Below are 22,958 nucleotides of genomic sequence, written 5' to 3'. Positions count from 1 at the left end.
CAATGCATCGGCAGTCCCCAACCACTGGGCCACAGACTGGTACCGGGCCACAAAGCATATGCTACCGGACCGCAAGGAAACGATATGATTTGGCGATATGAGTCAGCTGCACCTTTCCTCACTCCCTGTCACGTCCACTGTTGAGCTTGAACGCACGCGAGGTCACTACACATGCGAGGTCATTACCCGCGCGTCATCCATGTCAGCGCGGGAAGGAGATCAACTCCTCGAGCTTGCAAATGATGGCGGGCTGAAAAGTATGTTTGACATAACATCTCTGCCGGCATTCTGGATCAAAGTCAAGGCTGAATATCCTGAGACAGCCACGAAAGCACTGAAAACGTTGCTTCTATTTCCAACATATCTCTGCAATGAATGCAACGAAAACTAAATTGCGGAATAGACTGGGCATAAGGAACCCCCTTCGAGCATCGCTGTCTCCCGTCACCCCTCGATAGGACCGTCTTGTTGCAGGGAAACAAGCCCAGGGCTCCCACTGATTCAGCGATATTGATGTGTTGCAATGATTTTATATGTTCATACGGGGAAAATATGTGCTGTGTGTTTAATATCCAAACGTTACTTAAAACGTTATGATGCTATTGACTTATAAGTGACTTATATAACCATATAACAATTTCAGCACGGAAACAGGCCATCTCTGCCCTTCTAGTCTGTGCCGAACGCTACTCTCACCTAGTCCCACCGACCTGCACTCAGCCCATAACCCTCCATTCTTTTCCTGTCCATATACCTATCCAATTTTTCATTAAATGATAATATCGAACCTGCCTCTACCATTTCTACTGGAAGTTCGTTCAACACTTATTTCAAGCTCCCCTGTCCTCCCCTGATAATTGACTTATCACTATATTCATGTGAGGAAAATATGCGCTGTGTGTTTAATATTAAATTTGTTAGACAAACCCTTTTAGAAACAAAATTGAGTGTATTAGCCACTTTTCACCTGTATTCCGGTTGTGATTAACACCTCCCCCCCACCCCCGCCAAACAGAATCGCCAAAAATGATTTGTAGAAAAAAATCGGCACGTACTCGCATGCTCAAGTCACATATGCGCACACAAGTGCCCACGCTAGTCTTCATGGTCATGGTAGTCTTTCTCGGGGTAAACACAACGTATTTGACTGCTACTCTTGTCTGTTGGCAACCCTACCCACGGGTCGGTCGGTCCGCAAGAATATTGTCAATAGTAACCGGTCCGCAGTGCAAAAAAGGTTGGGGACCCCTGCAATACATGATCTAGCAGAGAGAGAGAGAGAAAAGAAATAAATAAAATAAAACAAAATAATAAATAAACTAGTAAATCAATTACGTATATTGAATAGATTATTAAAAAATTTGCAAAAACAGAAATACCGTATATTTAAAAAAGTGCGGTAGAGTCCAAAGCTTCAAAGTCCATTCAGGAATCAGATGGCAGAGGGGAAGAAGCTGTTCCTGAATCGCTGAGTGTGTGCCTTCAGGCTTCTGTATCTCCTACCTGATGGTAACAGTGAGAAAAGGGCATGTCCTGGGTGCTGTAGGTCCTTAATAATGGACACTGCCTTTCTGAGACACCGCTCCCTAAAGATGTCCTGGGTACTTTGTAGGCTAGTGCCCAAGATGGAGCTGACTAGATCTACAACCTTCTGCAGCTTCTTTTGGTCCTATGCAGTAGCCCCTCCATACCAGACAATGATGCAGCCTGTCAGAATGCTCTCCATGGTACAATTATAGAAGTTTTTGAGTGTATTTGTTGACATGCTAAATCACTTCAAACTCCCAGTAAAGTATTGTCTTCTTTATGACCACAGCAATGTGTTGGGACCAGGTTAGATCCTCAGAGACCTTGACACCCAGGAAACTGAAGCTGCTCACTCTCTCCACTTCTGATCCCTCTATGAGGATTGATATGTGTTCCTTCGTCTTACCCTTCCTGAAGTCCACAATCAGCTCTTTTGTCTTACTGACGTTAAGTGCCAGGTTGTTGCTGCGGCACCACTCCACTAGTTGGCATATCTCACCACCTGAGATTCTACCAACAATGGTTGTATCGTCAGCAAATTTGTAGATGGTATTTGAGCTATGCCTAGCCACACAGTTATGTGTATACAGAGAGTAGAGCAGTAGGCTTAGCGCATACCCGAGGTGCACCAGTGTTGATCATCAGCGAGGAGGATATGTTATCACCAATCCGCACAGACTGTCGTCTTCCAGTTAGGAAGTCGAGGATCCAATTACAGAGGGAGGTACAGAGGACCAGGTTCTGCAACTTCTCAATCAGGATTGTGGGAATGCTGCCAAGTGTAAGATCTGCATATGCAATATGTTCAAACCAAATGGAAATATAATAGACAAGCACATAATTTTCATAAACCCCCAGTTTTTCTTTTCCAATTGTTCCTTGCTTAAAGGTAGTTTGAACTCTTAAACCTAATCTTTGTTGTGGCTTATCACGTCCCGGGTGTATAAAGAAGCTGTAGTGACTGGCTTAAGAAAGAGGGTGTGTGCTAGGGGCTATTGCCACTCCAAGAGAATGTCCTTATCTACATACATTTAAGCCATTCCCTTACTGCTGGCTTTGGATCGATGTAGTCACAAGGAAGCAGAAACAGTGTTACCATCAACATCAGAAAGTTTCTGTTGACCTGTTCTAGTTAGCTGTTCATTTAAACAAGGAAATACCTTATCCCTCATGGAAATACAAGCTTTCTTGATGGCAAGCTCCAAATTTATTGATGAATCCTCAACAGTCTGTGGAAATTCAGAAGAACCAAATGCTTCATGGTGAACTGCAGGCAACATTTCACATACGCATTCACTGGAGCCTTCTCCAGTGTGGCAGATGGCAAAGTTCAGAATGACTACAGTAATGTATGACAATCAGAAGGCTTTTGAATTCTGGTTAGTGAGATCTTGATCACTGGGGTCGTCAGGCAAAATATGGGCAGCAATAAGCCTTCAATATGGTTTAAGGGCTGTAACTTTATGGCCAAATTATTGAGGATACAGCATTCAGCATGAAAATGGGAGATCTGTTCCTGTAGTACTTCCTAGTGGATAAAAGATGTATTGGATATCTCCAGTATAGCCTCTGATTAGTGATGTACTAGGCCAAATCCACTACCTTTTGTAGGCTTTTCCACTCAAGGACATTGGTGTTTCCATACCAAGCCATAATGCAGCCACTTTCCACCACACACTTAGGGAAGTTTGCCAAGGTTTTTGATGACACGCCAAATCTCCACAAGCTCCTGAGGAAGTAGAGGTGCAGTCATGCTTCCTTTGCAAGCATATTTATATGATGGGCCCAGGACAGGTCCTTTGAGATAGTGACACTCAAGAACTTAAAGTTACTGATTCTCTCCACCTCTGATCCATCAATGATTACTGGACATCTGGTTTTCCTCTCCTGAAGTCTACTATCATTTCCTTGGTCTTATTGACATTGAGTGAGAGGTTGTTGTTATTACACCACCAAGCCAAATTTTCAATCTCCTTCCTATATACTGATTCGTCACCCCCTTTGATACAGCCCACAAAAGTGGTGTTATCAGCAAACTTGTATTTGTTATTGGAGCTGTAATTAGTCACACAAATATAGGTGTAAGGCGAGTAGAGATTGTGGAGGAAATGGTTTTGCCAATCCAAACTGACTGGGGTTTACAAGTGAAGAAATCCAGGATCCAATTGCACAAGGGGGTATTAGGACTCAGGTCTTGGAGTTTACTGATTAGTTCTGAGGGGATAATTGTGTTAAATGTTGAGCTATAATCAATAAAGATCATCCAGATGTATGCACCTTCGCTGTCCAGATGTCCAAGGTTGTGTGAAGAGCCAGCGAGATAGCATCTGCTGTAGACCTGTTACTTCTGTTCGCAAATTGGAGTCGATCCACGTCGGCACTCAGACAGGAGCTGATATGCTCCAACACCAGCCTCTACTGTGGATGTAAGTGCCACTGGGCAATGGCCATTGAAACAGGTTGCCACGCCCTTCTTGGGCACTAGTACAATTGAAGCCTGTTCGATGCAGGTGGGTACCACACATTGCCAGAGCAAGAGGTTGAAGATATCCATGATCACACCAGCCAGTTGGTCGGCACTGGTCTGCAATACTTGGCCTGGTACTCAGCCTGGACTGGATGCATTCTTTAGATTCATTCCCTGAAGGATGTCATCTTCAGATACTGAGACCAAAAGGATTATCGGGAGACATGGGGGGGTGCACGATCTTTCCTCCCTGTTCAGATGATCAAAGCGAGCATTGAAGGCATTGAGCTCACCTGGAAATCTTGCAAGGTTTAACTGAGTAGGAAGTTACAGCATTCAAATCCTGACACAGCTATTGTGCATCCCTTGTTGATTCCAGTCTAATCCGGAATCTCCACTTCACCCGAGAGATGGCTTTCCGGGGATGATACCCGCATCTCTTATGGCATTCTTGATCTCCAGTCTTGAATGCCTCTGATCTGGCTTTTGGCAGATTTCAGACTTCATTGTTCATCCAGGGTTTCTGTATGGGGGAAACCCTGAAGGATTTTGTGGGGGCACATTTCATCCACTGCTGTTTGAATAAAGTCTGTAATGACTCTGGTATAGTCATTCAGGTTGTCAGATGAGTTCTTGAACACAGACTGAAGGAAATCCTGTAACCGTTCTTCCACCTACCATGACCACCTCTTACTTGCCTGGATCTCTGGAGCCTCGCTTTTAGGCTCTGTCCCCTATGCAAGTAGTCAGAGTACAGCCAAATAATCTGAGATTGCGAAAATGCGGTCTTGGGAAGGAATGACAGGCATTCCTTATTGTGGTGTAGCAGTGGTTTAGTGGGTTGGGACCTTGGTGCAACAGGTTACGTGCTAGTGATAATTGGGCAGGTTTTTTTCCAAACAGGCCTGGTTAAAGTCACCAACTATAATTTGAAATGTGTCGGGATGAGCTGTTTCTTGTTTACAGACGACATCGCGCAGCTTAGCTACTGCTTGCTTATAATCATCTGCTGGTGGTATGTAAACTGCGGTCAGAATCACTGATGAGTACTCCCGAGGCAAATAGGATGGTCTATATTTAATCGCTAGTTGTTCTTAATCAGGCGAACAAGAAGTTGACATAACCTGAGTGTCCATGCACCAACAAGAATTAACTAAAAAGCACATGCCACCACCTCTTTCCTCACCAGAGTTCACAGTTTGATCCATTCTGAAAATTCTGAAATTTCAAGTTCCTATATGCAGAATATACCTCTGTGGATTTATTCTGGACCTAACATATCGATGCAGCTACAAAGAAGGCATGACAGCGGCTAGATTTCATAGAGAGTTTGAAGAGATTTGATATGTCGCCAAAGATACTTGCAAATTTCCACAGATGTACCGTGGAGAGCATTCTAACAGGCTGCATCACCATCTGGTATGGGGCAGGAGGAGGAAGCTACTGCACAGGATCAAAATAAGCTGTGGAGAGTTATAAATTTAGTCAACATCATCATGGGCACTAGCCTCCATAGTATCCAGGACATCTTCAAGGAGTGACGCCTCAAAAAGGCGGCATCCATCATTAAGGACACCCAACACCCAGGTCATGCTTTGCTCTCATTGCTACCATCAGGGAGGAGGTACACACTCAATGATTCAAGAGTAGCTTCTTCCCCTCTGCCATCAGATTTCTGAATGGACATTGAACCCATGAACATTACTTCACTGCTTTTTAATTTCTATTTTGGTACTATTTATTTAGTTTAACTATTTTATATACATATATATATGTATGTATGTATACATATAAAAATATGTGTGTGTGTGTGTGTGTGTGTATATATATATATATATATATATATATACACACTTACTGCAATTCACATTTTTTCCTATTATTATGTACTGCATTGCACTGCTGCCACAAAGACAGCAAATTACACAATATATGCCAATGATATTAAACCTGATTCCCATTCTGATGCCACTTACGGAGTTGGGATGTATGTTTTTTTCTGGAATAGTAACCACACGTGCTATCTGCTTTTGGTAACGTGTATTGCATCTTGACCCCAGAGGAATGTTGTTTCATTTGGTTATATTCATGTATGGTTGGACGATAATTAAACTTAAGTTTGAACTTCAACTTGAAGCAGGTAAAGGTTCCAATAAAGAGTCTATACACCATTTGCGTGCAGCTTGTAACTCACTGAATCACGAGAAAGCCCGTTGTGAGGATAAATCTAGACAAGGAAGTAAATTCCTTTCCCTTTGAATAAGATGCATCGAGAAGCTTCAGAGCAGTGTTGTTTGCAATCTGTGAACCAACTTAGAGCCGCCTTTCCTGTCTCAGAGCAAGTGGTAGGCCTCTTTGACCACTTCCTTTGAAAATACTGGCCATTAGTTGTCTTGCTTCTCAAAAAAGGACACAAACTTACATTTTTTGTTGGGTTTGTGGAACAATCTATGTTCCGTGCCTATTCTGGTATCTGTCCCCCACTTTTCCTTCGCTACATCGACGACTGCATTGGCGCTGCTTCCTGCACGCATGCAGAACTCGTTGACTTTATTAACTTTGCCTCCAACTTCCACCCTGCCCTCAAGTTTACCTGGTCCATTTCCGACACCTCCCTCCCCTTTCTAGATCTTTCTGTCTCTGTCTCTGGAGACAGCTTATCCACTGATGTCAACTATAAACCTACTGACTCTCACAGCTATCTGGACTATTCCTCTTCTCACCCTGTCTCTTGCAAAAACGCCATCCCCTTCTCGCAATTCCTCCGTCTCCACCGCATCTGCTCTCAGGATGAGGCTTTTCATTCTAGGACGAGGGAGATGTCTTCATTTTTTAAAGAAAGGGGCTTCCCTTCCTCTACTATCAACTCTGCTCTTAAATGCATCTCCCCCATTTCACGTACATCTGCTCTCACTCCATTCTCCCGCCACCCCACTAGGAATAGGGTTCCCCTGGTCCTCACCTACCACCCCACCAGCCTCCGGGTCCAACATATTATTCTCCGTAACTTCCGCCACCTCCAACGGGATCCCACCACTAAGCACATCTTTCCCTCCCCCCCTCTCTCTGCATTCTGCAGGGATCGCTCCCTACACAACTCCCTTGTCCATTCGTCCCCCCCATCCCTCCCCACTGATCTCCCTCCTGGCACTTATCCGTGTAAGCAGAACAAGTGCTACACATGCCCTTACACTTCCTCCCTTACCACCATTCAGGGCCCCAAACAGTCCTTCTAGGTGAGGCAACACTTCACCTGTGAGTCGACGGGGGTGATATACTGCGTCTGGTGCTCCCGATGTGGCCTTTTATATATTGGCGAGACCCGACGCAGACTGGGAGACCACTTTGCTGAACATCTACGCTCTGTCCGCCAGAGAAAGCAGGATCTCCCAGTGGCCACACATTTTAATTCCACATCCCATTCCCATTCTGACATGTCTATCCACGGCCTCCTCTACTGTAAAGATGAAGCCACACTCAGGTTGGAGGAACAACACCTTATATTCCGTCTGGGTAGCCTCCAACCTGATGGCATGAACATCGACTTCTCTAACTTCCGCTAGGCCCCACCTCCCCCTCGTACCCCATCTGTTACTTATTTTTATGCACACATTCTTTCTCTCACTCTCCTTTTTCTCCCTCTGTCCCTCTGAATATACCTCTTGCCCATCCTCTGGGTTCCCAGACCTCCTGTCCCATGATCCTCTCGTATCCCCTTTTGCCAATCACCTGTCTAGCTCTTGGCTCCATCCCTCCCCCTCCTGTCTTCTCCTATCATTTTGGATCTCCCCCTCCCCCTCCCACTTTCAAATCTCTTACTCACTCTTCCTTCAGTTAGTCCTGACGAAGGGTCTCGGCCTGAAACATCGACTGCACCTCTTCCTAGAGATGCTGCCTGGCCTGCTGCGTTCACCAGCAACTTTGATGTGTGTTGCACAAACTTACATTCTCTCATTTATATGGGGAAGGTAACTAGAACCTCAGTCTCCAACGGAATTCTTAGCAATTTGCAGACACTTATTAAATCTTCTGCAATTCTGTACCAAAGTAAATTGAAAGGTGATGATGGCAGGGATGACAGCAGAGCAGCAATGGCGTGAGTTTCTGGAAAAACGGAGGAAGGTGCAGGATAGATGTATTCTAAAAATGAAGAAATACTCAAATGGCAAAATAGTACAACCGTGGCTGCCAAGGGAAGTCAAAGCAAATGTAAAAGCAAATGAGAGGGTATACAACAAAGCAAAAATTAGTAGGAAGTTAGAGGATTGAGAAGCTTTTAAAAACCTACAGGGAGCAACTAAAAGCATCATATAACCATATAACAATTACAGCACGGAAACAGGACATCTTGGCCCTTCTAGTCCGTGCCGAATGCTTAGTCTCACCTAGTCCCATCTACCTGCACTCAGCCCATAACCCTCCATTCTTTTCCTGTCCATATACCTATCCGTTTTTTTAAAAAAATGACAAAATCGAACCTGCCTCTATCACTTCTGCTGGAAGCTCATTCCACACAGCTACCTCTCTCTGAGTAAAGAAGTTCCCCCTCATTTTACCCCAAAACTTTTGCCCCTTAACTCTCAACTCATGTCCTCGTTTGAACCTCCCCCACTCTCAATGGAAAAAGCCTATCCACATCAACTCTATCTACCCCCTCATAATTTTAAATACCTCTATCATGTCCCCCCTCAACCTTCTACACTCCAAAGAATAAAGACCCAACTTGTTTAACCTTTCTCTGTAAATTAGGTGCTGAAACCCAGGTAACATTCTAGTAAACCTTCTCTGTACTCTCTCTATTTTGCTGACATTTTTCGTATAATTCGGTGACCAGAACTGTACACAATACTCCAAATTTCGCCTTACCAATGCCTTGTACTATTTCAGCATTACATCCCAACTCTTGTATTCAATGCTCTGATTTATAAAGGCCAGCATACCAAAAGCTTTCTTCACAACCCTATCCATATGAGATTCCACCTTCTATGCACCAACTATGCACTGTTATTCCTAGATCCCTCTGTTCTACAGCATTCCTCAATGCCCTACTATTTACCATGAATGTCCTATTTTGGTTAGTCTTACCAAAATGTAGCACCTCACACTTACCAGCATTAAACTCCATCTGCCATCTTTGAGCCCACTCTTCTAACTGACCTAAATCTCTCTGCAAGCTTTGAAAACCTACTTCATTATCTGCAACACCACCTATCTTAGTATCATCTGTATACTTACTAATCCAATTTACCACCCCATCATCCAAATCATTAATGTATATGATAAACAACATTGAACCTATTACAGATCCCTGAGGCACAACACTAGTCACCGGCCTCCAACCTGACAAACAGTTATCCACCACTACTCCCTGGCATCTCCCATCCATCATTAGGAGGGAAAAGATGAAATATGAAAGCAAGCTAGCAAAAAATATCAAAGTGGATTGTAAAAGGTTTTTCCAAATATGTAAAAAAATAAAAGAGAGATGACAGTGGATATAGGACCATTGGAAAATGAGGCCAGAGAAACACTAACGGGGAATAAGGAGATGGCAGTTGAACTAAATGGGTTGTATCAGTCCTCAATGTGGAAGACACTAGCAGTGTGCCAGATGTTGAAGGGGGTGAGGGAAGAGAAGTGAGTGCAGTTACTATTACAAGGGAGATGGTGCTTAAAACGCTGAAAGACAAGGGTACATGGGTCACCTGGACCAAATGATCTGTACCCTAGGGTTCAGAAAGAGGTAGCGGTAGGGATTGTGGAGATATTAGCAATGATCTTTCAAAAATCATTGGACTTTGGCATGGTTCCAGATGACTGGAAATTTGCAGATATCACTCCACTCTTAAGAAAGGAAGAAAGCAGCAGAAAGGAAATTTTTGACCAGTTAGCCTGACCTCAGGGGTTGGGAAGAAGTTGGAGTTAATTGTTAAGGATGAGGTTATGGAGTACTTGGTGACACAGGTCAAGATAGGACAAAATCAGTATGGTTTCGTTAAGAGAAAACTTGCCTGACAAACCTGTTGAAATTCTTTGAGGAGATTACAAGTTGGGTAGATAAAGGGGATGAAGCAGATGTTGTATATATGGACTTTCAGAAGGCCTTTGACAAGGTGCCACACATGAAGCAGCTTACCAAGTTAAGAGATTATAGGAAAGTTACTGGCATGGTTAAAGCACTGGCTGATTGGTAGGAGGCAGCAAATGGGAATAAAAGGATCATTTTCTGGTTGGCTGCCAATGACTAGTGGTATTCTGCAGGGGTCAGTGTTGGGACTGCTTCTTTTTATGTTGTGTATCAGTGACTTAGATGATGGAATAGATAGCTTTATTCCCAAGTTTGCAGATGATACAAAGATTGGTGGAGGGGCAGGTAATGTTGAGGAAACAGGTAGACTGCAGAAGGACAGATTTGGAGAATGGGAAGAAAGTGGCAAATGAAATACAATGTTGGAAAATGCATGGTCATGCCCTTTGGTAGTAGAAATAAACGTGCAGACTGTTTTCTAAATGGTGAGGAAATACAAAAAATTAAGATGCAAAGGTACTTTGGAGTCCTTGTCCAAAACACTCTAAAGTTTAACTTGCATGTTGTGTCGGTGGTGAAGAAGGCAAATGCAGTGACAGCTTTCATTTCAAGGTGTATAGAATACAAGAGCTGGGTTGTGATGCTGAGGCCTTATACGGTACTGATGAGGCCTCACCTGGAGAATTATGAACATTTAAGAAAAGATGGGCTGGCATTGGAGAGGGTTCAGTGGAGGTTCACAAAATGATTCCAGGAATGAAAGGGTTATCATACGAGGACCATTTAATGGCTCTGGTTCTGTACTCACTGGAATTTAGAAGGATACTTTATACTTTATTGTTGCCAAACAATTGGTACTAGAATGTACAACCATCACAGTGATATTTGATTCTGCGCTTCCCACTCCCTGGGTTACAAATAGTAAATATTAAAAATAGTAAAAATTAGTAAATATTTAAAATTTAAATTATAATTCATAAATAGAAAATAGAAAGATGGAAAGTAAGGTAGTGCAAAAAAAATGAGAGGCAGGTCCAGATATTTGCAGGGTTCGGCCCAGGGTACATTCCATTGACACTTTCCAAATCACATGCCCAGTTTAGCATTAATCTGTTCAATGCCTTAATCACTCAGATAACAGTGATAGTGTAATTTTCTTGCATAACCAAATTATTATATGTAAATTCACCCATTTTTGCATAAATCTAAAATAAAGAATTAGTATTTGTCGTGGTTAAAGGGAAAGCAAATGGCTGCCCTAGCTACAATTCTACGTAATTGTCTATGTTGGCCCAGGGTTCGGATGAGGGGCATCTCATTGAAACCTTTTCAATGTTAAAAGGCCTAAATAGAATAGATGTGGAAAGGATGTTCCCCATGGTGGGTGAGTCTTGGACAAGAGGGCACAGCCTTGAGACAGAGGGGCGTACATTTAAAACAGAGATGCGGAGAAATTTCTTCAGCCAGAGGATGGTGAATTTGTGGAATTTGTCACCACAGGCATCTGTGGAGGCCAGGTCATTGGGTGTATTTAAGGCAGAGATTGATATGTTCTGGATTGGACATAGCATCAAAGGTTACGGAGAGTGGGGCTGAGGAGGGGAAAAAGGGACCAGCCAAAGTGGAATGGCGAAGCAGACTCGATGGGCCAAATGGCCTAATTCTGCTCCTATGTCTTCCAGTCTTATGGTAATTCAAGGTTCAATGGTGCTATTGTGAATGACTATCAAAAATTGAAACAAAATCAGGGTCTGTAACACAAACTAATTTCCAGCTACGGTAATTGAACAAATTTTTTTGAAAATCACCACCAAATTTGAAAAAAAATTGGGGCCTATCACACGTTCTAAATCATTGTTACTGTAATTAATCTTAACTTTCATTGAAATTGAAGCAGTTGAAATTAAGATGAATCACTCTATTATGAATCCTCATGATTTATGTTTTAGGTGATCTAGGTTTCAGTTTATGCAGTAAATGGTACAAAGTAAGCATATAGAAGGTATTTACATTAAACCACTAAAATCACCTGATACTATTTTGCAGCTGAGATCAAGAAATGCAATATTTTACTTCAAACTGAAGGAAATAAATAACCCTGCTGCATCTGCAGTTGAACTACGGTTAATGGTTGCTGCAATTCTATAAACCCGATTCTCCAGTATAAAAATACACATCGGTTTTAATTTCCATTTGGAGCACCAGAGTTTTGTTTTGCAAAATCATTAGAAAATCTTTTTGAGTGTGTAATGAGTAATTAAAGTAACCCTCCCTTTTCTCAACATCCCTCTCACATCTGATCATATTATTTAATATGCAGTTGTGATTAACGTTAAGGCTGATAAGGGTTGGAGGTGACAATCTATTTTTTTAGGTTGCTGATCCAGTTAATTATACAATTTCAAATATACACTTTGTAAAAGCCAAATTCAATCACAGAAAAAGAATTATGTAGAATTGTAGCTTGGGCAGCCATTTGCTTTCCCTTTACCCACAACAAATATTAATTCTTTATTTTAGATTTATGCAAAAAATAGATCAATTTACATATAATAATTTGGTTATGCAAGAAAATTACACTATCACAGTTATCTGAGTGATTAAGGCATTGAACAGATTAATGCTAAACTGGGCATGTGATTTGGAAAGTGTCAATGGAAGTATTAGTTCCTTACAGTTCCTCTGTAATAACACTTTCTTACCTGTCAGTGGTGCTAGGCCACAACCAGCCTTTGGCTGTTGGCTTCTCACCACCTGCCCAATCCCTGACCACATCCCCCTCCCTCTCCCGACAATGTTGTCCCAACTCCAGGTCAGTTTTAAGATTGAGCAGTTTATGTAACTGATGACCTGTCCTGCTTCTCCATGGGATCCTGCTAATCATAAAACTGGAACTTAGAGCAAAGGAAAAAAGGTCAGTCCAAAAGTAAACAAACTGCGTATTACTAAAATTGATCTCAGCTGCAAAAACTTCGACATAACGGATGATATCAGGATGAAAATGTTTTAACAGCTCGGCTTGCTTAACTCCTATCTGTACTTTTGAACAGTGCAGTTGTAGGTCAGCAATGGGGCACTGGCAGTGTTAAATTAAAGAAATAAAGTTTTAAAATTGTCCTTTTGACATTTTATGATCTCTTCAGAGAGCACCATCAAAATTATTATGCAGTAGACCATATTCAAGAATTTTGGAAAACAGTGCAAGAATGTAATGATTTATTGGAATGACTCATTGAAGTACCATTGATAGCAAGAAAGTAATTTTGAGTTGAACTGTATATTTGCTAATATTGGCCAGATAGAGATCATTTTTCAGATATTTAAGAATCAAAAGTACTTCAGCGTGGTAATATAATACAGATACATTCTAGATTTCTTTCATATGTTATAAGATTCATAAGCAGCAGGTGTCATAAGTGACAAGAGTTTTGTCTTGGCTTTTGGAGCAAGAGATAATGAGAATGAATATTTTGTCAACGGTCTGACTCCCATGTAGGCAAAAAATATATATCTTGGGACACTGGTTTCTGTAGTGGCTATAACAAATGTGAATAATAGGTGTGCTACCAGAATAGAGAGAGTTGGGTGTTCATCAGATAAGTTGGTGCTTTGGAGCTGGGTCACAGGAACAAGAGAGATTGAAAGTGTCTCTTGAATGAATGTGAAAGCAAACAGCAGTGGGTAACTGCTAGTGACTTACAGACTACAGAATTGTTGAAGAGACTGAGTGGTGATTCCTTGTAGGTCAACGTTAAGCTAAGAAACATTACTTGCCAGATTCTGCAATGACTGTTTGGACATTGGTGATTGTGTTTTGCGAAACAAGTCAAAGCAGTCGATGCCATTTCCTGAAAATGTGCTCCCGATTCACTAGTAAACATTTTCCTGATGAGAAAAACAAGCAGGAACTCAGTGGGTAAAGCAGCATCTGTGGGGAAAGGGAACTGTTGATATTTCAGTCAAAACCCAACATCCTGTCCTTCTTTACTGGTGCTCTGAAATTGCTTTCTGACCTGTGACATTTTTTTGAGTCAAAACATTAATCAGTCATAACAAATTAAATCCATGACGTATTTTGAGGTCTGTAAGCATTACTCTAAATATTTTTACTGATTTGTTTAACATTTTCATTAATAAATCATATTGTAAATACTTTCTTTACCAGACTGTAGCACTTCTTATTTAAACTGAACATAAAATGGAGGAACATACTTGGAATAAAAACATGGAAGCTTGCCCAATATCAACTGACGACAAACTCATACATGAAGCTCCCAAACCTTTACTCTGAATATAGACAGTTTGAAATAATATACCCTGCCAAAGAGAATTTTCTCATTCTAAGCTCTCAAATAGGCCAGATATTCCTAACATTTTACATTGATTCAATGCAATGAATACACTGAACTGTCACAGAATCTGTGTTGCAACTTCATCCATTTCAAATGAATTAAATTCAACAGAAGCAGCCAAAGCTCCAGTCTCTCATCAAAATGACTTCACTTGCAGAGATGAAATAAAGATATTAAAATGTTACAAACTAATCATCCAAGACAAAATAAATCCTTACAGCAGAAATTAAATATGAAGCATTTGGACATTGATAAATTCATCGAGAGGTGGCGCCCAGGTTTTGCATTTTATCTGATACAAATGACAGTTTCTTCACTGAAATATGTCAGAGGATGAGCCTTATGCTCTTCGGTTCATCAATTGAAATTGGCTGTGGAGTAAATTTGTCTTAAATCTGGCTAACATCAGAAATTCACTTGCATTCTACATCTGTATATATGATGGTGTGCCAAGCATGATCCTAAACAATAATTCCGATACAGACCTAATCTCAGTGCAGATTGTGTCAAGCTAAGCTGTGTCTTTGCCTCAACACTTTTCATAACCTATCTCAATGCAATACTGTATCTCCCTTCCAAATTTCTCCTTGAAGTGCAGTTAATATACAGTACCAATGGAAAACTATTTACCTTACGTCATTCTACTGCAGAAACAAGGTCACTCCCATGACAGTCATCAAACTGCTTACATAGGCACACATTTGGAGGCCCTGCTCCTATTCATTGACGTCACAAACTAAAGGTGCTGTACAGATCTGTGCCATGACTTAACACTCCACCAAGGCGATAAAAGTCTACAAGATAACTCTGGATAAGTGGATCACTTTTTACAGGTTGGAAATCACCTCTCAATAAAAGCAGATCCTCAATGATAAAATTTACCGCCTTCTCCAATGCATCAGCACAGGCTGTAGCCATTTGAAAGAAAGAGTATACAAAGATTAAGGGCTCAACCCTGGTAGAAATCTCACAGTTTTCCTGTTTACCTCCTGTTCATCTCTAAGGTTTGGACCACCTACAATGATTACCTCAAATCACTGGAGAGGTACCACCAATGCTATCTCTGCAGAATCCTCCAAATATACTGGCATGAAAGGGGAAATATCCCCAGAGCTATGGATCTAACTATACTCAGCCACATTATTCTGACATCAGACTCCTGAAGCATGCACTCTACGTGGAATTCTGTCTCTTCAAGAAATCACCAGGATGACAGAGGAAACAATTCAAGGATATTCTCAAACCATTCTCTAATTAATCCCAACTATTGATTGCTCCAAATGGAAAATACCCAACATCGTCACTTCTATAATCCCACCATTTCCAGCATCTTCACAGGAGCATTACCATCTCCCAGCTTGACATCACATCAATAGATGTCAGCATGAGTGCAGGCTACTTTAGCACAATAGTTCATTGCATTCACCCCATATCGGTGCTAATACAGGTTGTTGCTGTGCTTCTGATAAGTCTGTTGTGCAGCCTTAGGATGAAAGACTAGATACTAATATTAACAGTTCAAGATGGGAACCATTTTATAGAATAAGGTTTACTGTGAGGTCGGGCCCAATAGACTCATAAATTGCATAAGCAGAGAAAAACAAAATATAAATACTCTTTACAGATATATCTTCACTGGCCTTAACTTCTGCAATACTTACCACAATTTATTTTTCAATTCTGTGGTTATGTTCAGATTTCAGCCCATATTGGAAAAGCCTCAAACTTGCCTGAGTGCATACTCATGTACTTTATTCTCTGAGTATACTTTATATGTTGACTCGATTTCTTTTTCTACAGATGCAGCCTAATGTGCTGAGCATTTCCTGGATTTTCTATTTTATTTTGGATTTTCAGCATCTGCAGTTGTCTTGATTTTCACAAGTGCACTTTAAAATTGAAGTTTCTCATCACTATGACCAAATTGTTGAATGATTCATAAGATCACAGGGTCACTCTAGCACAGACTGAGGCCATTCAACCTATCTAGTGAGTGTAGGTCCATGTCTCAACCGTCGTCTGAATTCAATGATAAAACCAGCTTCCTTCACTTTTTTCAGGCTGTGAATTCCAAATCATGATTATTTACTAGGTGAATATGCTTTTCCTCTTGTCAGTGCTGGTTCTTTTGTCAATCACTTTAAATCAATTTCCTCTAGTTCTCACCCTTCCGGTAACAGAGTGTTTCCCATTTTTCACTTGATTCCTGATGATTTTCATCATATCATTCAAATCACATGTGACTTTCTGCTGGGGAGAAATAAAAGGTGAAAAAGATGAAAGCATGCAGCATATCAGTCAGCATGTGCAGAAAGAGTTAATATTTCAGACTAAGAACCCATCATCAGAATGAAGGGATAACAAATTAGTTTTAATTTGCAGAGGAAGTTGTGTGCTGGTGCTGTTGATACAAAATGAAGTGTTGAAAATAATCATCAGATCCCCTCCTGCTCTAAACAAACCTCCTGCAGTGCCTCATTCCAAGGACCGTTCTACTGAATCTCTTGTGCACTCTAATACGTTCTTCCCATATTGCAGTGCCCACAATTGTACCTGTATTTTATGCAGTTACAACATAACCTCCTTGATCTTCCACTCCATATTTTTGTCAAAAGGATCACTTCTAAGTCACTTTGTCAACCTGTCCCATCATTCTAAAAACAAAATTTTGGAAATATAAAAACAAGAGAAAATCTGCAGATGCTGGAAATCCAAGCAACACACACAAAATGCTGGAGGGACTGAGCAGGTCAGGCAGCACCTATGGAAAAAAGTATAGTCAACATTTCAGGCCAAAAACCTTCGGCAGGAAATATACAACCACTTCTTTCAACCACACACTCATTTTAGAAACACTGCATATTCTGATGGTTCATTGCAAGTGCTGATCAGAATTTACTTTTAATGGATTTAACATTCTTGTTTACCTGCACTGAACTGTCTCTGTAAGTTTTACACTTTATTCTGCATTGATATTGTTTTACCTGGCTCTACCTCAATGTACTCTGTTAAGATTTGATCTGTGTGAACAATAAGCAAGACAAGCTTTTCACTCTATCTTGGTACATGAAACAATAATAAATCAATGTCAATACTAACCACCAATACCAATATCAATGCCAATGACAATTTTATTGCACAGAAGCTTCAAGATCAAGATTCAGGTTTATTTATCACCTATACTATACTTTGAAACAGACAGTAAATGAGTCATTTGATTAGCAATCAACTCTCAACTGTTGCCATACATTCTGGGCTAATCTAGCATGCCCACAGTGCATGGCAGAACAACACAGAACACAACAAGCAATAAAATAAGTTCCATTATCCCCACCCATGCGCAAACACAGTGCTTTAACCGGAAGACAGGCCATTCTCTTTGGTCTTAAGCCTCTTGTGGATTCATAGTTGGACCTGCGGGTATTGGGTTTCAACTTTTCCAGTGGACTTGCAGAGATTTGCAGACTCAGTTCCAACCAATGGGCTTTGACTTCCAGACTTCCAATTCCACCCTTGGGTCTTGATGCTCGACATCAACATCAAGACATGCTGTTTGCCAAAAAACTAGGCCTCGAGCACCAGACTTGCCAAGGACAGGAACCCGAATACTAGGCCTCAAATGCTGGTCTCACCAAATTGTGAACCCATGGGTTCAACAGAACTCATTCCTCCTGCAGTATGGAGCTCTGATGTCAGAACCCACAGACAGTGGTAAATGGTGAATCTCTGGAATTTCCAGCTGCTGAAGATTGTGGAGGCTAGATCATTCTGTGTGTTTAAAAAAAATAGATATTTCTGGAGGGCTACAGGGAACTGGTACAAGTGATAAGGACTGGAGCAGATTAACCATTAACATATTGAATGGCAGTGCAGTCTTGCAGCGCAGTTGGTCTATCCCTGCTCCTATTCTATGTTATATGTTTGTTTAAACATTTGAAATCAATACTTACTTGTTAATTTATTGCCTATTGAAGTCTGGACAAGTATGCAATGCTAATATCCGTGACTCCGGACTCTAGTTGTCATTGGCAATTTGATAGACTGAATTAACATTACTTCTATTGCAACAGTTACCTCTGTGGTAATAAAAATGGCCACATAATAGCCTTTCCTGCTTTCGTTACATCTCTGAATTAACTGAAAATTGTGATTACTGTTGTCTATCGGTTCTGCCACAGCATAGGGAAAAATTATTTTTGGGAAGGACCAATTTGGCTGTCATAACTAAATGCTACATCATCAGGAAAGCTCATGTGATTTGTTTTTACTGTAACAGAACTGCCGTGTGACCCTAGAGATTTGACATTTATACTGGCTGGGTTCCAAATTTATAAATCATGAGAAGTTAAACAGATTTACATTTTGTTGATCTAAGAATTGTTCCACTATCTCTGGAAGGAATTGTGTGTAAAAGTGAAATGATTCTCTGAAATAGAGATGCTTTATCCAAATGAACACAAGTAAATGAGAAGTAATTTGCCTTAAACATAATACACACTCAACAGATGTTGTACTTTGCTGCTTACGTGCATTAAATAGAAGTGGTAATGTGTGTAAATATTAAAGTAACTAATATATTTAGATTGTGCAATGTCCATTAAATGCAAAATCACTTTGCTATCACTTTGTAATCACTTCTAAAGTTGCATTGTTTACAGATTAATATCGCAAAGTCAGTCATGTAATATAACTTTAGCTGCCTAAGGTCATTTGAATCAGTTAATGGAGAACAACTTTTCATTTAGATGTATCTGTAATCAAAGCCTTTTCATTCTACAGTCCTTTACTAGGATTTTTATTATGGCTATCCCAATTAGCTTTTTTTATATATTGTGCATTGTAATGAAGCAAATGGTTGTATTGTATGACAGAAATTACAGGATTTTACAAAGCTTGTGATGTCAGATATCGTTTATACCAACTTCAAGTGACAAGAGCAAGGTTTACTGAAAATCATCTGATGTATGTTACCAATAAATGAAAATACCTCTATCATCTCTAGAGATGAGCACCCAGTAGCTTGGAGTAATGCCAGTGTAAGCCCCAACAGTAAACATCCAGTTGTGCTTTTTGATCATCAAATCCCTGCAAGTGTGTTATTGTGGAAGCACTGCCAGGAGTAAACATGATGATACACTCCTTCCACCAAAGCAAGGCTTGCTTTGCATGCTCATCCATGCCATTCCCATGGCCCTTCTGACACTCACTTACTGTTGACTAATCAAAATGATTGCAGCCTCTGGCTGTGCTGTGTATTTGCTGGATGATTCAGCAGTGTAAGATATAGTGAGTGGTGCGTACCAGTTAAAGTATGCACTGCCTAAAGAAAAATGGAAACTAAAAAAATGTAGATGCTGGGAATGTACTATGAAACTTGAAAGTTGTAAACATGTTTAGCAGGTTAGGTAGCCTCTGTGGAAGGAAAGAAATAACACTTTAAGTCAGAAATCCTTCATCTAAGAAGTGAAATGTTAACTTTGCTTCTCTTTTCAAAAATAATGCCTGGCCCTTCGGGGGCTTCCTGTTTGAAACTAACCTGTTAATTTGATTAACATGTACAGGTACTGGCAGACTTTCTTCAACTGAAGTTGACACAACAAGAGAATACAGGATTCAAGGTGATGGGATATTGCACTGGAGACCTTGCCACTGTCTGTAAGGTCAGGACTTCTTGTCACAAGGCAGGGACAGCAAATAGCTTTCGAGTTCCATGTCAGGAGGGTAAATCCAAGAGCCTGGAGATGGTGGTGCAAGAAGACCAATGACCATCATATGAGTGAACAAGTTCAATTACTGGTCCCTCAGGTAATTTGGCAAAAGGTGGGAACTAAAAGTGTATCCCATCTTGGTGTATCTTGGTCCTGCACCCATCATATAAACATAATTGCGAAGAAAGCACAAACAGCGTCTCTACTTCGTCAGGAGTCTGTGGAGATTCAGCATGTCAACAAAAACCTTGGCAAACTTCTATAGATGTGTGGTGGAAAGTGTGCTGACTGTCTGCATTATGGCCTGGTATGGGAACACCAATGCCTTTGAGTGGAACATCCTACAAAAGTTAGTGAATTCGGCCCAGTACATCGCGGGTAAATCCCTCTCAACCATTGAACACATCTACATGAAAAATTGCCATAAAAAAGCAGCTTCCATCACTAAAGATCCTCATCACCCAGGCCATACTCTTTTCTCATTGCTGCTCTCAGGCAGAAAGTACAAGTGTCTCAGGACTCACACCACCAGGTTCAAGAATTACCCTTCAACCATCAGCTCTTGAATAAAAGGAGATAACTACACTCATTTAAGAACTCTGTTGTCTTGCTATTTCATGCTCATTATTTACTGCTATTTATTTATATCTGCATTTGCATAATTTGTCCATTGATCCTGTTTACAGTTATTGTTCTATAGAATTGCTAAGTCCGCCTACAGAAGAAGACGTGTATGCACTCTGATAATAAATTTTACTTTGAACTTTGAACTAAAGCAATGGAAAATGCCCAGCGGTACAGGACAATGATGGGTGTGGGTAGAGGACATTATTGTTAAGTGAAAAGATAAACAGGAGAGTATTGATCAGGCTACTGGGATTTTAGGCAGGGGTGTGGTGGAGGAAGAGAGAGCAGTCAGAGGAAGATAGAATGCAACTAAGGCAAGGGAGTGACTGAGTGAGTGAAGTTGGGAGCATTTTTCATTTTCATAACTTACTTTATTTTGCGCAAAATATTTCCATAGAAGAATATTTACACACATTCACACAAACACTGCAATGTTTTACAAGTTTATAGCTCACACTCTTGTACATTATATCATATGCATTTTTTATTATGAAAACAAAACCTAGGCTGTCTTCTTGTGCATAAACAGAGGGTGCATGCAATGTATAACAGCCTTCCTCAATAGGTACTTTTTATTGATTGCATCATGCTGGAGTGCTTCCTGTGGCACTCAAGAATGATCAGGAGTCACAAGTCAGCATTCACTGACCTGGATAATTCTTCCTTCAGGAGGAAAAGGCGGCCTTGAGGCCTCTTTTCCAGAACTGATGCCTTTCCTACCACGTGCTTTATAGCTTATTATGCCAGGGTTGGGAAAAGTGATGTTTTTTTCAAAAGTATTAATTTATTCATGAAGGTATGATATAGTACATTCATATATTATCTTTCTCAGTAATGCCAATGTCATTCCATTCAAATCACCACAGCATGAACTTTCCTTCAACAAACATACAAGAGGCTTTCACATATGTTACAAGCGTCTTGTGCCCTTTGGGGACAGGGACTTAAACAGATACCTTTCTTCCCAAACCTTTGTGGAAGCTTTAACACATCCCTCAGCACATATTCTGGACTTTGGAATGTGTCATAGACAGTTTGGCATTGTACTAGAAGCTCATTCAGTTGTTTTGACAGGGGTCTTTCAATGAAGTTATAACCTTCTTGCAGCAATTGCTGTTTGTTTCATTGTGTAGACCTTGGGGGCAAAAAATGGGTGAAGGCAGAATTCTGTGTTACTCAATACCCAAGAAGAACCTCAAACACGACCTTGGCCTCTCTGTCCAGAACAGTAAAAGCAACAGTTTGCAGGTCCTATATCTAAGCAGAGTTAACGAGAGAGAGTTCTGACAAAAGTTCATTGACCTGTAGAGTTAACTTTGTTTCTCTTTTCACTGATATTGCCTGACCAATTGTGCATTTCCAGCACTTCTTGTTTTTATTTCTTTCCCGTCTTTCTTTATTGGAGGATTGAGGTCTGCACGGTCTCAAAGGCTGTGTACTTCACCGATGAGGTTTTAGCTGTGTGCAAAGGTTTTGACAGAAAGGGTTCTTCTCACTGCCAGTCAAGGAAGGTGCTGGTGCTTGTTTGAAAGTTCTAGTGGTGAGATATTCTGCTAGATCTCCTGACAGAGTCATTCACCAGCATCTTCAGATAAGTGTTGCTTGCATAAATAAAGTCAATACACAGCTTGATCCAATCATACTGAAAAGTTACCAGCAGGATGGAAGGTCACATTGGCTACATTTCTCTCCTCTAAAGAATTATACATCAGGCTTCTGTGCCGTTATCTCCAGATAACAGCAACAACAGTACCTCACCCCTAATGAACAGGTTCTTTTTCTTAGTTGAAGAGAAGTGTTGTTCCCAGGCAATTTTCTGCTTTACTTTGGTTATATCAATCTACCTTGCTCTTAGCAAATGTCCATAGCATCTTCAGGCAATCAGACATAAACGTGAAGGGGGAAAATGCTTTAGTTGATCAGAATGCAAGCAAGAGAAAAGCAAGAAATGCTGGAAAACCAAGCAACACACACAAAATGCTGGAGGAACTCAGCAGGCCAGGCAGCATCTATGGAAAAATGTATGGTCGGCATTTTGGGCCTACTGTATTTTTTTCCAGAGATGCTGCCTGGCCGGCTGAGTTCCTCCAGCATTTTGTGTGTGTTGCTTGGTTGATCAGTTTTATTTGAAGGAGAGATCCTAGAGAAAGGGAATTAATGTAGATGTGCAAGCGATATTCTATCTCCATTCAGTTGTCTTTTAATTTACATTTTTGGTGACAGACTCCCTTGTTCCCATTAACGACTGT

At 40.8% G+C, this 22,958-nt stretch overlaps 1 long non-coding RNA gene across 1 annotated transcript in view; it reads left to right on the top strand.

Moving 5' to 3' along the window:
- Nucleotides 1–20,903, top strand: part of LOC140195901 (uncharacterized) — a 217,731-nt gene extending 196,828 nt beyond the window's left edge. The window contains exon 3 of the long non-coding RNA XR_011885568.1: nucleotides 19,936–20,903. This is a non-coding gene — a long non-coding RNA (uncharacterized lncRNA). The remainder of the gene's footprint in view (nucleotides 1–19,935) is intronic.
- The last annotated feature ends 2,055 nt before the right edge of the window (nucleotides 20,904–22,958 follow it).

Source organism: Mobula birostris, chromosome 4 (assembly GCF_030028105.1).
Source record: "Mobula birostris isolate sMobBir1 chromosome 4, sMobBir1.hap1, whole genome shotgun sequence".
In the NCBI taxonomy this organism is placed as follows: Eukaryota; Metazoa; Chordata; class Chondrichthyes; order Myliobatiformes; family Myliobatidae; genus Mobula; species Mobula birostris.
This window is presented reverse-complemented; position numbering and strand designations above follow the sequence as displayed.